Raw genomic sequence first — 17,390 nt, forward strand, 5'->3', positions numbered from 1 at the left:
CTGGAGGAAGGCAGAGCCTAGCGTATCCCATTCACTACTGGGCTGTGTGTTGAGGTAGCCAATAAATACTTGTTGAATGGCTGAAATGGGGATGCAGGTGGCATGGAAAAACAAACCAAAACCAAAACAAACAAAAACACAAGAGATAAAAAGGGTAGAAGCAGGCAAGAGCCTGGATGACTTTTAGCATGCCACACTTACTGCTACCAAAGCAGCTGTTGGTTTCCTACTTTAATAGAAAATAGAATACTTTCCTATTGTATTATTCTATTGTTTCCTATGCTATCCAGTTTCCATTGTTGGCATGTGGGTTCTGAGAACTTGGTAATGCTCGCTAACTTTTGCACTCATTTTATGCATTCATTCATTCGGTCCCTGCATTCACTCATACGAGATCTACCAAGTGTGACTGTAGGATAGGCAGTGTTCTGGGAGCTGGAGGTCCCTATTTCGTTGGTTGAAAAGAAGAAAGGCAAGGTGCTTCAAAACTCTTTTAACTTCATAATTTTGCTTGTGGATAAACCTGCAGCACCAGGAAGGCTTTACTTAGAAAATAGATCAATTTGCTTCCTGTAACCCAACCTTAGTTCCCAAGAAGACCTTAATCAGTCTGCTTATGGGTTGAGAGGATTAGTATTTTATCTATTTAATGCTTTAAAAAATTGCATAAATTAGGCTGATCTTTTTAAAATAGGCTAGTAGTAGAACAGAACAGAACAGAATGAGCCCTAGCCTGTTCTGAGCCTGCTTTCAGTCTGGGGATCCTTGGAGGTATTGTTTTCCGACTTTGACTTTTGGAGTTCCAGGGAGATAAGGCTTCAACTGAGATAACCAGAATCAGATCAGAGAGGTGAGGAGTCCCAGACTCTGCCAGTCATCAAGGAGCCTGAAGAAAGTGAAGCTTAGTGGCAGAGTTGTAATGTCAGATCAACAGAGGAAAGCTTCCCAGGTGCTGCCAAGCGTTAAGGTCTGCGGGTCCCAATTGGCCAGCTGTCCCCAACACAAGTCATGCCTCACAGTGGGAATAGTGAGAGCTGCAACCTTAAGGAAGACCTTCAGGCCCCAAGAGAGGCACAGGGCCTGGTAGGTTTACAGGTTCCCATAGTTGAAGAGGAAGAAGCCACCAGTACCAACACCTCATTCTCCTCTCTCTCTCCTTTGACCCCTGGCATTTCAGAGGATTTGCCTGCCACTGGGATACTTAGTCTTTTTCAGATAACCTACTCCTCCTCCACTGCCAACACAGTCACTCTATCAAGCCACCAAGAAGAGGATCCAAGTACCTTGCAGACTCCACCAAATCCTGAGTCCTTGTTCACTGAAGTGCTAAAAAATAAGATGTATGACTTGGTGCGGTACCTGATTATCAAGTATGCCACAAAGGAGCCCATCACAAAGGCAGAAATGCTAGAGAGTGTCATCAGAGAGCACAAGGATCACTTCCCTGTGATCTTCAAGAAAGCCTGTGAGTGCATGGAGATTGTCTTTGGCATTGAAGTGAAGGAAGTGGGCCCTACCAGCCATTCCTACATGCTCATTAAATTACTAACCCTCACCTACAATGGGATGCTGAGTGATGTCCAGGGTACGCCCAAGACTGGCCTCCTGGTTAATCTTCATGCACAGACACCGTGCCTCAGAAGAGAGAATCTGGGAAGTGCTGAATATGATTGGGTTGCAGGCTGGGAAGAATAATTTCATCTATGGGGAGCCCAGGAAGCTCATCACTGAAGATCTAGTGCAGGAAAAGTACTTGGAATTCCAGCAGGTGCCCAATAGTGATCCTCCATGCTATGAGTTCCTGTGGGGTCCAAGAGCCCATGCTGAAACCACCAAGATGAAAGTCCTGACATTTTTCACTAGGGTCACTGGGAATGACCCCACTGCTCCTCCCACACTTGTATGAGGATGCATTGAGAGATGAAAGAGAGAAAGCCCAGGCTGAAGTTTCCTCAGATGATACTATTGCCACAGACGATGGAAGTTCAAGTGTCCTGTCCAGCAGCTTCTCCTTCCCTGAGTGAAGTCTGAAGCAGACCATTCTTCACTCTCCATTTGAACACAGCAGCCAAAGTTCTAAGTAGTGGAGGACCGGGGTGGATATGGAGGGAACACCTTAGTGTTCCTGTTCAATATTGGTGATTTGGAGATTTTATCTTTTTTTGTTTAAATTGTTTTTCCTTGTAATAAAAAGTTTAACTAGCAAAAAATAAAAATAAAAAAAAAATTAGGCTAGTAGTTTATACTCCTTTACATTATAATAGAGTAGTTTATGTGCTCTAAACTTGAATATAGGTAACAGTTTAAATTCAATCATGACAACATACTTTCTATATTTTAGTTTGTTGGTAATAAATATTTAACTTAAACATTATTTTTGTTTAAAATATTTTTATTTTAAAAGGGCATATAGAGGAAAAATTTTACTTCTCTAAAGAGAGCAACTGTTAGTATAAAACAATACTCTCACCAATGAACAAGACTCAAAAATGTATCAGGGACTTACTTACACCTAATATTTAAAATTCTATGCCTAAAGTATCAAGATTATTACCAAGAATAATCATATAGCCCTGGCTGGGTGGCTCAGCTGGTTTTAGTATTGTCCCATGTACAAAAAGGTTGCAGGTTTGATCCCTGGTTGGTATGCGTATGGGAGACAACTGATTCATGTTTCTCACGTCAATGTTTCTCTCGCTCCCCCTTCTTCTCTCTCTAAAGTCAATAATCATATCCTCAGGTAAGGATAAACTAATAATAATAATAATCCTATCTAATAAAAGAGAAACATGGTAATTGGCGTACGACCGCTACCCTTCCCATTGGCTAATCAGGGCGATATGCAAATTAACTGTCAGCCAAGATGGCGGCGGGCAGCCAGGCAGCTTGAAACTAACATGCTTCAGTGACGGAGGACTCCAACGTTCCCCGCTGGCTGCTGCAGGCCTCTGAGCTGCAAGCAACTATGTAACAAACATAGAAGCTAAACAAAACCCCAGAAACCTGCCGGGCTTCAGCCAGCAGGATCACAACATTGTAAGCAAAGGCCAGAAACCTACTTTCAGCAGCAGAGGCCTAAGAGCTGGAGCCAAGCCTCAAAGCTAAAGCTGGCCCAGAATAAAAAAAGAAAAAAGAAAAAAAGGAGCGGTTGGGAGCTTCAGTCACCCCCAGCCTGAAAACAGCCCTCAGCTCCTCACCCAGACTGGCCAGGCACCCCAGTGGGGACCCCCACCCTGAAGGATGTGTGACCAGCTGCAAACAGTCATCATCCCCTCACCCAGGCTGGCCAGGCACCCCAGTGGGGACCCCCACCCTGAAGGATGTGTGACCAGCTGCAAACAGCCATCATCCCCTCACCCAGGCTGGCCAGGCACCCCAGTGGGGACCCCCACCCTGATCCAGGACACCGTTCAGGGCAAACCAGCCAGCCCCCACCTATGCACCAGGCCTCTACCCTATATAGTAAAACGGTAATATGCCTCCCAGCACTGGGATCAGTGGAGCCGCGAGGCCTCCCGGCACCGGGATCAGCGTGACAGGGGGCAGCGCCCAAACCCCCTGATCGCCCTGCGGCTCTGTGTGTGACAGGGTGCGGCGCCCCAACCTCCCCACCCCCACGGGCCCTGCTCTGTGTGTGACGGGGTAGAGCCATAACCTCCCCATCGGCCCTGCCCTGAGTGTGACAGTGGCGGCGCCCCAACCCCCTGATCCACCCTGCTCTGTGAGTGACGGGGGGAGCTCCCCAACCCCCTGATAGGCCCTGCTCTATGCGTGACAGAAGGCAGCGCCCCAACCCCCTGATTGGCCCTGCTCTGTGCGTGACAGTTTGTGGTGCCGCAACCTCCCTATCGACCCTGCCTTGAGTGTGACAGGAGGCGGTGCCCCAACCCCCGAATCGGCCCTACCCTGAGCGTGACTGAGGGTGGCATTGCAACCTCCCAATCTGCCCTGCTCTGTGCATGACAGGGGGCGGCACCCCAACTCCCCAATCGGCCCTGCTCTGAGCCCGACCAGGGGCTGCACCTAGGGATTGGGCCTGCCCTCTGCCACCCGGGAGCAGGCCTAAGCCAGCAGGTCAAAGTGAGTATGAATTTGGTTGCTAAGAGTCACCATCCCAGTGTGGCAAATTGTAACACAATAAAAAAAATAAGACTCAGACTAGTCACCATGCTGGTATTAAAGACTTTGTGGGCTCGGCCCCTGTAGCTTAGTGCATTGAGCATTGTCCCATGCACCAAAAGGTCACTGGTTTGATTCCCTGTGAGGGCACATGCCAGGGTTGTGGGCTTGATCCCTAGTAGGGGGCATGAAAATCAATAAAAACATATTTTAAAAAAGAAACAACATAATTTAAAAATAAACAAAATATTAAAAAAGAAAAGAAAGACTTGATAAACCACTGGGGTGTTACAGAAAGCCCAGGAGATACCTCAAGTACCATCAGGAAAGGTGATGATCAGGAAAGGCATGGAGCTGAGCTCACAGCTGGGGGTCCTCAGTTCCCGCATCTGAGTGTGGCTGGAGGGGACCAGCTAGGAGATCTTTCCAAATGCACATCCTCTGAGGAGAATTGCAAAGTTTAATTAACCCATTTTGTTTTTTGTTTGTGACTGGAAAACAAAGTGATTGGGCATACTTTGTGTGGCCCATGCAGTGAGATAGAAAGAGGCCTGAGATTTATACAGGTCTAGAAACCAAAATAAGGTTTACACTGAGTGCTATCCAACTCCTAAGGAGAAATGGAAAATTTGAAAACAATTCAAAAGATGGACCCATCTTAGTTGGGGGGCAATATTAGGAAAGGGCTCTCTACAGCCCAGGTGTAATTCTCAGAGTTATCAGCATTTCTATGGTGGCCATATTTTCTAACATGTTTTAGAGACTTCTGGAGATCCCAGCATTGTAGTTCTAGGGAGGTGCTGAAAAGGCGAGAGTCTCACAGAAAAGGGGGTCTGGGATCTGGGGGATAGGCTGACATTGCCCCCACATAGTTCCTGCCGTTCTCCAGTCACTATGAGGCTAGTTAACTTGCTCTTACTAAATGCGGAGAGCTGTGGGAGAAAAACAAAAACAATGCTCACCTTGGTTGGTGGTTCAGTCAGGCAGTCTGTGGCAACCCGGAGCCCGCTACAGCCAGGCAACCACAGAAGAAATAAAGAAAAAGTATAACCCAGAGCCTTTCGCTCCAAAGTTCCAGCTCACCAGGCTCTCTGGGCAACTGACCAACAGCCCAATCCCTCCTGAAACCCTGTGTTCATGTCCCTGAACCCACTCTCTCTCAGTTCCCTACCCACCCCTCTGGCTGCTCCTCACCAGAGGCCATTATGGGCTCCTCTTCTCTTTCATGCTGGATATCCATCCTCCCTACATCTCTGCCTGGACAGGCCCCTCTCTTTTTACTCTATGCTTGGCCGGTGGGCTATCTCACACATTTAGTAAGAGCAAGTTACTTAGCCTCATAGTGACTGGAGAATGGCAAGAATTATGTGGGGGCAATGTCAGCCTATCCACCAGATCCCAGACCCCCTTTTCCTTTCCAGATCTGTGTGCTGAATTTCTGGCAAGCAGACCTATCCCACTGAACGTTCACAGGCACCTCCCTACTTCCTGCCCCCTTAACCCCAGCCTTTCCTGGTAAAACTAGAAAATGACACTCCCATATGCTGAGCTATCCAAAGAAGCCGGCCACTTGTCACTCTGAATCTTTATCCCTCCTATGCCCCTTCCTTTGTCAAGTATCAAACAGCAATTTCTATTGCTTTTACCTCCTAATTCTCTCTGAAATCTATCCCTTCTGCCTCAACCTTGCTACTCCTATTTTGGACAAGTAAAAGTCAGTGCCCTTTCTTGTTTTCAACCCCTAATATCACATCCTCTGCTGTGAAATTTAATGTCCTAGCTAGTTTCACTGGAGGTTTTCTGGCTATAAACTCCCATGATGATAACAGTCTGCTGCTTTCCCACCTTTCCTAGAACACTCCTACAATACTACTTTTCTTGTTTTTCCTTTGGCATGTATTGTAAGTCCATATAATACCATCATGAATTTGAATGTGAGCAAACATGACATTATTTTTAAATTCTGAACTCAACTTCACTCTTGAGAACAGACAACTCATCTTTCCATTTTGTCATAGTCAATCTAATCCAGGGATTTTTTCCCAGCTATACTCAAATGTTATTTTCTCAACTAGAGGCACTGGTGCATGAAATTCATGCACTTAGGCAGGGGGTCTCTCAGCCCAGCCTGCACCTTCTTGCAGTCCAGGAGCCCTTGAGGGATGTCCACTGGGAGCGGGCCTAAGCCAGCAGTCAGACACCCTTAGTGCTGCCACAGAGACAGGAGAGGCTCCCACCACTGCCCCTGCACTTGCCTACTGTGCTCACCAGCCGTGAGCCCGGCTTCTGGCTGAGCAGAACTCCCCCTATGAGAGCACACAGATCACCAGGGGCCAGTTCCTGCGTTGAGCATCTGCCCCCTGGTGATCAGTGTGTATCATAGTGACCAGTCATTCCACCATCAGGCCGAAACTGGCTCTCTGACATCCCCTGAGGGGTCCTGGATTGCTAGAGGGTGCAGGCCAGGCCGAGGGACCCCACTGGTGCACAATTGTGGCCAGGGAGGGACGTGGGAGGACTCCAGGGCATGTCCGGCCCATCTTGCTCAGTTTGGGTCAGCCAGACCCCATCAGCAAGCTAACCCACTGGTTGGAGCATCTGCCCCCTGGTGGTGAGTGCACATCATAGCGAGCAGTTGAGCAACCTTAGCATATCATTAGCATATTACACTTTGCTTGGTTGAATGGATGACCGGACGACTGGACACTTAGCATATTAGGCTTTTATTATATAGGATCATTGTCAAGTTCATGATGGGGCGAATTTTGTTTCCTGGGGCATCTTTTTTCTCCACTTTAATGTGCCTTTCTTTTTAGAGGTGACATTAAGTGCCTTGGTGGAAGGGCCTAATGTGATTTCTGGCACTGGGAAAGCAGTCTTGTCCCCCATGGGCATGGCTGTCTGTTGCTGCAGTATCTGCTGGACATAACTTAGTGGCCTGGGCATCAGGTATCTGGTGCTGGGACCCATCAAGTGATGGTTCTCCTGCCCCCTGAAGATGACCAAAGTTCTTATCATTGTCTTCTGTAACGGTCTCTTTTAGACCTCAGACCCCTTCTAAGTCACTTTACCTCCAGAGTTCCAAAGTCTCCCTTTTTCCACACCTGAGGGAAGCAATGGGCCCTCTGAGCTTCCTCAGGCTGGCTGTGGCTGTAACGACCCCTCCTTCTCCTACTGCAGTATAGGCAGTGCCACAGCCAACATGGAGTAAGCCCTTAGAATAATCAACTCTCCACAAATTCTACTTATTTTCTATAGATTTATAACCTTTCATTTGAAGAGATATCTTCAGCAGTGACAACCCAGGCTCAATGCTTTACACACTGTTTGTGCATACTTTCAGGATTTACGTGTATCTAAGTGGACACACATCTCAGAATGCTTGAATTTTATTTTTGAAGTTGTCAGTCTGACAGGATGGGAGGGCCCACCAGTTCTCTCTGTCACTTGTCTGCACAGTGTCCAATGCAAAGTCTATTGATACACTGGGCCCACAGTTACTGAGAGCTTACGCTACGTTGGACACTTTCCAAGAACATTATATCAATTAACCCATTTAACCTTCACAACCACTTTATGAAGTAGGCTGTTACTGTCATCTTTCTTTCCTCAGATGAGGATACTGAGGTGCCCAGAGGTACTTTTCCTGAGATGGTACAGTAGGTGGCAGAGCTGGGACACAGACCCTAGCAGGAAGCCTGCAGTTTCTGGCCTGAACTCCATGGCAACTCCCTTGACGCCTTTCATATGGGTACAGCACTGCAGTCTACAAAGAGCTGGCCCTGTCATTTACTCCCATCTTGGGCTTGAGGAAGCTGCGCTCACAGCGTTTGTACTGAAATGTTCCTAAGGCCAGAGGACAATGAATTTACATCATTCCCCCATCACTGGGCACCAACCACACTCTTCCAAATCTCACTTTAGACCAACCCAAGGCCACACCAAAACATTGACTTCATTCTTGAAATCTCATGTTTTATCTTAAAATTCAGTCTCATAAATTACTAAATAGAATATCTTATCTGAGTTTAGTTTTGTACCCCTCCCATATTAACAAATGGCAATAATAGCTTCAAGTTGATAGACTGGGCAGAGGCCTATCAAACAAGATTAAAGCTTCTCTGAAAGATAAAGAAGTCTGTGCAAACAGACAGCAGAGCCTAGCTGTGTCCCTGTGACAATGGAGGTGTGAATTTACGGGGTCCCGGACACAGCATAGGAACACTGCTCCCCTCAAGCCTTGTAGACTTGAAGCACACGTTGGGGGCCCTCCGTGGGCAAGGTGCTTGCCACCACCCTCACCAGATACAATACAAGAGGCCAGCATAGCACACTTGGGTATGAACATCCTCCTGACTTATTACCCTCTGCCCTTGTAGGCCAACCCTGCCTGAAATATTTTCTGACCTTAGAGATGTGAACTTAAACAAGGCTCAGATACCCAAAGGTCTCTCAGAATCAGACAATAGGAATAATCCTGCAATGTTAACAATATCAAATTGAAAACTTTAGGAAAATGTACACATTTTTCTCTAGTAGCTTGTATACCCCTAGCCTTCTGCCACTTATATCCAGACCTAAGCACCCTGCTATTTTTGGAAGCGTGGGATGGCTTTATGGTACCAGGGTTATGAGCATAGGGGTTTTCAGGAAGCAGATGGGACACTGCGAAGTAAAAAGTTCCACAGGGCCCATGGACTTGGCTCAAGCAGAGTCATTGGCAGTCACTATGCCTCAGAGTCCTGGATAGCTCAACCCCTTGCACAGCTGTACTTCTTTGTCTGTGCAGCAGGAACCAGTGATGGCAGAAATAGTTCAACAGCCCCCTCATTTCTCCCCCGCATCCCCAGGTGCTGATTCATTTTTCCAGGTTAGAAGAAGCTGCATCCAGTCATCTGAGGCTCTCCAGAGTCACCAGTATATAGGGACTGTCCAAGATACAGCTCCTTGGGGACTGAGGGACTATTGTATGGGAACTTGAGTGGTTGACTAGCAAGCACATCTCTTAAAGCCAGAGGCCAAGCCAGGGACCATCGAGGTAGTCAATTGTGTACAGGATTATGATACACCCTAACAAAAATAAAAACCATTTCAAGTGCTTTAAACTCTTCCAGCCATATATATTTAAGGCACTTTCCTTTATACCTTTATATAAAAACATACTCTTATTAGCAATTAACTAAAATAATCACATAAAATTATGCACCTCTTACCAGCACATTCTTTAAAGTATGCTGGCAAAGACAAACCACATCTTCAGACTGCAATCTCTTAAAATTACCCTTCTCTAAACTCTTCTCCAGGGATAACACGACAGTGAGGTTTTGTGTGAGTAGTCCTGCCAGCAGCAAGCTGGCCTCAGAGGACATCTTCCATGCCACCTGTTCATGCAGCAAATGAGAAAATTAAATGACTTCTTCAGTGAATTAAATATCTGTTAATGTTACTGTATAATACATAATCAAGATTAGGCCAAATCAAACACAGACAGATGGGCTGAGCACTTCTAATCTCATTAGTGTACAATTAAAGACATGGTCAGAACACTCTACAAATTAAGAGTTGTTTTACATTTGAAACGAAAGTTATTTCATAATATATCAAACATTTAAACTGACTTTGGTGGTGGGGGATGGTGGTGGAAATGAAGACAAAAATATGACAGCGTTTAGAATTACATGTTGGCCTGTAAAATCACTACAGAATTTGTAATGTATAATAGTTGAGAGTTAAATTTCATTCTTCACACCACTCGAGTCATTAATTTTTACATGTTTGTGCAAACACATGGACTGAAGTCTACATTAAAGGGGTGTGTGAGATAGGAGCAGGAGTAGGAGGGAACAAAATGCTGAAGACATGGAGTCAAGTGTATAGAGGACGAAGGATTGTCAATAGAGCTGGAAAGCAGAGGACCTATGTGGTGATGATGATAGGTGGTGATAGGTGGGAAAGATAGAAAATTGGAGCAATAAGCCAGGGCCAAATCTGACAGGCCTGTAAGCCAAGTTAAGGAATTTGGACTTCATCCTAAGAGCAATGGAGGACCCTTGATGGATTTTAAATAGCAGAGTGACATGATCAGAGTGGCATTTTAGAGAGATATTTTGGCCTGCATTGTGGAGAATAGAGGTCAAGAGACAAGGCATTAGGGAGAATAGTTAGAATTGTATAGGTTGAATGATAAGAAAATTTATGCTATCTTTCAACATTTAAATGTCTGGAAATCATATACTAAAATGAAAAATCAGATGGAAATGATAAGTTGGAAGCCTTCTTAATAATTTAAATTTCATCCACTGGAACTTGACTTTAGAATTAAAACCCTATGTTATGGACTATTTCTGCAATGCTGCCCAGTGTCTGTCCAGGACAGAAGACATTTAGGATGTGATTATCATATGTGTGACTACCTCTCAAAGTGTTTTTGAATCAGATAGGTTTCAATTGATGTCTTTTGATGTTTTGGGAAAGCAACTAAGTAGCCCAAGAGCCAGGCATCTTTCCAATCTCCCAGATATTGAGCATTTGAATTCAGAGGCTATTTTTGCTTTGGAAAGTACATATTTCTCAGCAGGATGAACTCATCCTTACTAGAACAATTTGATTTTTTTGGGTTCTATCTTGAAAGAATGAAGAATGCCAAGAAAGAATATGAGTAAAGGTCACCCCAGTACAGTGTGAACAAGTTTGTAGAATTTTGTAGCTTGGGATTGAAAGTTTTTGTCAGTCAAGAAAAGTACAGCATTTAAGTCTATTTTCCAATTTAAGGGAAAATGTTATGTGTTTATGTTTCGATGTACACCACTACCTGCATTATGTAAAGATATGTTCTGGGAATAGTTGGTAAGAATGGCCTAAAATCTTTCTAAGCATTACGTAGCTTCCTTAATACTTTAAAGACCACTCTTTCAATTCTTCAATTACCCATAATAAACTTTTATAATCTGTTATTCCTGAGGAAAAATAATAGAGAGGAAACTCAGTTGGATTTCTTTTGAGACATAATTTGTCGCCTAAAAGACATACAGAAAAATAAACTTAATTGAGCTGTCAATTTTCTCCAAAACTCCATTTTCAACTTTGAATAATACAGTGTGTCTATCTAAAAAGAGATTAACTAGATAGAGTCTGACTCTTGACTCTGTAGGCTAGCTTCAGGCCACTCATTGTTTTTCCATGGCATTTTAGTCTAACCTCAGTGTGATACATTCAGACATCCTGAAAGCAATGTTCAGAAGACTTTTGCTCTCCTTAGTTTATGTCTGTAAATCTAGCCTCAGCTGCCTCCTGCCTGTGAATTGGGCATGTAACAGCACCATCAATGTTGAGCAACTGACTTGAACATAAATGGCTGAAAAAGTGCTCAGTCAATAGATGTGGTAGGTTTAGAAAGAAAACTCCAGGCTGGCATACCTTCAAAGGGTTTGGTGGGTGTGCTTTCTTATATTTTAATTCAACATTGAGGTAACAGCTACATGTGTGTACTGTGTCAGGCAACATGAAAAGCATAAAATAAATGTGAGAACCATTTTTCTATTGTCCTAAAACTTTTAACAGTTGGGAAAACAAGATACACATGAAGTTAATTAAATAAGACCGTTTACAAAAATGAGCATAAGTAGACTTTCAGGAGTATGGAATAAGGAGGACAGTTGCCTTTCCAGAAGGAAAGAGGAAGAGTAATAAGATCATGTTGAAGAAGTTATGATGGAGCCATGCTTTATAGGCATGAGAGAGAGAAGGAATAGCAACATAAGCAAACTGACAAAAGGCATGAGAGTATTCAGCATTTTCAAAGCTCTAAGAGTGTGAGAAAGTGACAGGGGATAACATTGGAAAAGCAAGCAGAGCCAGATGGAGAATTTCATCCAAGGAGTTTGATTTAATTTGTTGACAATGGGACATCATCTAAGGTTTTAAGTGAGAGAGTGCCATTCACCTGCTAAAATATACATTTAAAATTAAAATTCTTTTAAAATTAAAACAAAAAGAGAAAAAGATGACAAAGTGAGGTTGCTTTTACCTCAGACTTTAATGTCTTTTTTGTTAGAGCCAGGATGCTTCTCAACATGCTAGGGGACATGATAGTAGAAAAAACAGATATGGAGCAACGCCCTATGCTGGATAAAGTAAGGGAATCTCAGGATTCCTTGAGAGGTCCTGAGAGTCTTGGGGACAAGTATGTTAATGAACTTCAGAAGTCAGGAGACACAGGGAAACATCAGCATCAAGAACTTTCCAGGCCACACAGATGTGGCAGGTGATATAAAGCTGAGCACAGAGCTAACACCCTCAGCCTGAGCTGTCATCACTTCCTGATGGTCTCTCTTGCTTCTACCTCTGTTCTCATAGATTCTCCAGGGATTCCTCTCTCCAGCTGTTCCCTATCCTCCCCAAAATCTGGATAAAGAACCATGGTTAGAAGGTCAGTGACCTGCCCAAATGCACCCAACCAATCCAGCAGAATAAGAACCAGACGCTGTGTGCTTTCCTTAACACCACGGGGCCAAAGATGTTAACTTCCACCCCAAAGGGCTCTATAGCACCAAATGAATTTCCAAAATCTGGATGTGTCCACTTGACTTAGTGTTTACTTTCCCCTCTTGATTTTAAGCATCTTGACTGCAGCTTCCAGACCCTTCTCTCTTTGAAGCCAGACTTTTGGTACCTGGGTCTTGCTGGCTTTCTGGAGGGGACAATGAAGGGGGTGGGCAGCAAGAATCTAGGCCAAGAAGGTAACAAGATTACATACAGGTGAGGTATCAGGTGAGGGAGCCAAGTTAAGAAAAAAAGAAACAAAATGACCAGAGGTGGACAGTGAAGTCTGAGGATCTGCTCTGTGGAGGTTTGCAGTTATTACAGGCACAAAATTTGACAAAATGTATTTGTCATCAGTTACTACTATAGCAAGAAAATGGGTGGGAGGCTAGAGAGAGGTTTCCTGTCTGTGGTTGCTTAAAGAATGAATGAATTGGTGTCCATATTTTGGAAAGCAGGGAACACTTTCCACCACAAATTTCAAGTAAAAATTGACCTTTTATGTTAAAACTTTAACCCATCTCCATTTTTTCTCTAATGGGGATCCTTCTGAGCTGATATTCAGCCACTGAGATTGATTTAAACCCCCTCTCTGATTACCATAGCTTGTAGGAAGAGAGAAATGCAATTGCCAAGGAGAACACAGAAACAGACACAGCAGCCCTATGGCCACAGCAAACCTCAAACAGTATGGTAGCGGAGCCTGCTGTGAAATAAATGAGAATAACTGTTATGCCCAGATTACAAGATCACCCAAAGATCCACCAGGGAGCGCTGAGTCCGATGCAAAAACAGAGAGTCTTTATTCAAGCTTAGCTTGAGCTCCCTGTCAGCCACACTCCTTGATGCAGCGGCAAGCGGCACAGAGGGAGCTAGCTCTGTGGGAAGAGGGGTTTTATAGGGGGGTTGGAGTAAGGGGAGGAGAGAGGACGGTGGGCCCTGCCGATTGGCCAGGTGCAAGTCGGGGTCTTGTTACACAGGATGTGGTTGTGTCTATGGCGCGCACTTCCCTTGATTGTCATTGGTTAGTTTAAAGAGCAGAGGCTTGGGCTTCCAGGAAGAGGCTCCTTGCCGAGCACATGGCTAATGGCTGTTGCCCAAATATGGAGGATCCGGGGTAAGATGGAGGGCGTAGCCCTCGCCCTTTCAATAATAATATACTTAGAGGCTGTTCTATAAGCAACTGCCTAGGTAAAATTCAGGTGTCAGAAATAAGAGCACCATGGCAAGTGGGGGTACCTAGGGAAGATTTGATCTATGGGACAGGGACATGTGGGACATAAGAGAATCCAGACTGGATCAGATTGGGTCCTTTACCCACTCTGGTTAAGCTTGATCATTCATCCCTTAGTGGAAAAATTCCAGATTCATACCAGCACCTATTATTCACCCTTTTTAGTTGCTACTCAGTCTCATTTGTCACTGAGGTCATACACAGCCAACTGTGTGGTGACCTGCCATTCTCTCTGCTCTGACCTCCCACATTTTCCCCAGCAAAAATTTCATTTGCCTCCTTCATGATCCCTCTTCCAAGATGTTCCTCGGGCTTCCTAAGTGTGTTTTTATTTGTAACCTGACTCTCCATCCTCCTACTTCTAGGAAAGCTCATTTTGCATGAAAAGAGGCATGGGGACTTAGCATCATAAAAGCAAAGTCAAATGTTTTACAATCCCTCTGTCTCTTGCTCCATTCAGGTCTCCTCTCACACAGGCCTTTCCCCACACTGCTGGCCATCCACTCCCCTTTCTGGAGCACAGTTCCCCCCCGGGGAAGAGAAGGATGGGATAGGTGGATAGAAAAGCTGGCTCAGGGAGGCCTCAGATACCCTTGCTGTTAACAGGCAGACGTGCATTGCCCTGTTCTCTCAGGACCTATCAGCTAAACTTCTTCATTCACAGGGACTTTCTCTTGGGACTCCTGTACTTTCTCCCTTCAATCTGTCTTCCCTTGTGGACACTTAGTGCAGCAGAGATATCTGAGTATACATTGGTTTCAAATGTCCCTACAGGGTTCCTGCTCCATCAGGTGCATCAAGAGAGAAAGGCTGGACGCTGCTGTGAGTGGCAGTTAAGAACTTCCCTGATGTTCTGTGACAGTTAAGAAGCAAGTCTACCTGGAGCATTGCAGCTGACCTCTTGGTCAGAGGTCATGAGTTCTCAGGTTCCTCAGCGCTAGCCTGAATAAAACACCCTTTTACATGTTCATAACCAAGTATGTATAATTTTCATTTTGAAACACTTTTCACTTATATTCAGTATATCATCTTGCTATTTCACATAAAATTCTAACTGAAAGAATTTTATGTATTTTTCTATGCCAATACTTGGATTAGATGGATCTCAAGACCAGGTTAGCAGAGTTTTCAATCCCAAGTGGGCAGCACTCATGCAAATGAGGATCATTTTATTTTATTAATAATAAATTAATGATTTAAATAATTAATAAATAAGTCTGTAGTTTTCTCTTCATACTATTTTTGCCTGGTTTTGGCATCAGATTCATACCAGAATCAAAAAAGGAGTCGGGAAGTATTCTCTGGAAAAGATTATAGAATTGGTGTTAATTCTTCAAGCATTTGGTTGAATTTTCATGTGAAATAATCAAGACCTAGAGATTTCTTTTTTCAGGTATTGTGAATATTGCAAATTCAATTTCTTTATTAGTAACAAGAGTATTCAAATTATTCATTTTATATTAGGTATGATTTGGTAGTTGTGTTTCTTTTTAAAAAATAGAGGTATTATTGTCATATGACATTATTAATATTAGTTTCAAGTATGCAACATAACTTTTCAATATTTGTATATATTGCAAAATGATCACAAATCTAGTTAGCATTTATCACTACACATAGTTATCATATTTTTTATTATTTGTGATGAGACTTAAGATTTACTTTCTTAGCAACTTTCAAATATGCAATGCAGTGTTATTTACTACTAGAGGCCTGGTGCATGAAATTTGTGCCCTCGGGGTGGGGTTCCTCAGCCTGGCCTGCGCCCTCTTGCAGTCCAGGAGCTGTCAGCCACTGTCGCTGTGCTTGCCAGCTGTGAACCCAGCTTCTGGCTGAGCAGTGCTCCCCTTGTGGGAGCACACTGACCACCAGGGGGCAGCTCTTGCATTAAGCATCTGCCCCCTGGTGGTCAGTGCACATCATAGCGACCAGTCGTTCCACCATTGGGTCGATTTGCATATTAGCCTTTTATTATATAGGATAGTCACCATGCTGTATATTACATCCCCATTACTTATTACTTCATAATTGGATGCTTGTGCCATTTGGCCACCTTCACCCATTTCACTTACCCCCTCACTCCCTGCCACATCAACCACCAATCTGTTCTTTGTAGCTATGAGATTGAGGTTTGTTTTGTTTGTTTTTATGCCGGGAGCCGGTCCATCCGTGCTGTTTCAAGGGACCTGGCATATATGGCATACGGTTCTTAATATGTTTGCTCACCTTCTTGGTGCTGTGTTTTAACCAAGGTCACCTCTCCGAGAAAGGTTGAATCCCCAGGTAGGGATTTTCCCCTGAAGTTAGGGAGGGAATAAAACCCCTCAACTAAGTGCCAGGCGGGTAATTAATCCCTTTAACTACGAACAATCATGCTTAAACTACATAATCTTTTCTCCCTGGAATGGAGATAAGAAACGCCCTAACCTTTGTAATAGAGATTGATAGGATTAAATCAACTGGTATAAATACAGTTGTAACAAGACAGAACTCAGAACACGGAACTCAGAACACAGGGCTTGGAAGACAGGACCAAGAGAGACAGAGCCTAGGCACAGAACCTACACAGAACGTTCTCTAGAGACAGAAGAACTTCGCTGGAGAGAGCATGCCGGAGGATCCTGGACAGGGACTGGCTTCGGAGCCTGGAGGCGGAGCCTGGCAAGAGATCAACTGAACACTGTCTCCATGCCCTTCCTTCTTCGCCGACTCCGTCCACGCCCTTGGGGACCCCTGGACCTGCTGGGGCTGGACCCCGGCATATGGCGCCCGAACAGGGACCCCTAGGTAAGCGCCCCGCACTCAGGACAGATAGGACTCCACCGTAGGAAGAGGGTGGATAGTCTTTGCCCCACAATCGGGACGGATCAGACTCCACCATAGGAAGAGGGTGGATAGTCTTCGCCGACTCCGTCCACACCTTTGGGGACCCCTGGACCCGCTGGGGTTGGACCCCGGCATTTTTAGGTTTACATATAAGTGAGATCACATGGTATTTGTCTTTGTATGTTTTTCCTAGTTCACATAGCACAATGCCCTTGAAGTCCATCCATGTTGCAAATGGCAAGAATTCATTCTTTTTCATGGCTGAATAATATTCTATTTTATATGTATAACATTTTCTTTATCCATTCATTCATTGATGAGCACAGGTTGTTTCCATATCTTGATTCTTGTGAATAATGCTGCGGTGCACATAGGGGTGCATATATCTTCTTTTAGTGTTTTTGTTTTCTTAAGATAAATACCCAGAAGTGGGATTGCTGGGTCACCTGGTAATTCCATTTTTAATTTTTTGAGGTTCCTCCATACTAGCTCCCTTAGCATGGTACCAATTTACAATCTTACCAACAGTGCACAAGGTTTCCTTTTTCTCATGCTAGCATTTTTTCTCTAGGTTTTTTTTTGTTTGTTTGTTTGTTTTTTGTAATTGCCTTTTTTGTGCATTTTTAAATATATTTTTTATTGTTGATAGTATTACAGATATTTCCCATTC

The 17,390-nt window shown here is 44.2% G+C and overlaps 1 pseudogene; it reads left to right on the plus strand.

The window, feature by feature from the left end:
• The first annotated feature begins 716 nt into the window (after positions 1–716).
• Positions 717–2,161, plus strand: LOC132226272 (putative MAGE domain-containing protein MAGEA13P; annotated as a pseudogene).
• Positions 2,162–17,390: the final 15,229 nt, after the last annotated feature.

This window comes from Myotis daubentonii, chromosome 2, assembly GCF_963259705.1.
Source record: "Myotis daubentonii chromosome 2, mMyoDau2.1, whole genome shotgun sequence".
Taxonomy (NCBI): Eukaryota; Metazoa; Chordata; class Mammalia; order Chiroptera; family Vespertilionidae; genus Myotis; species Myotis daubentonii.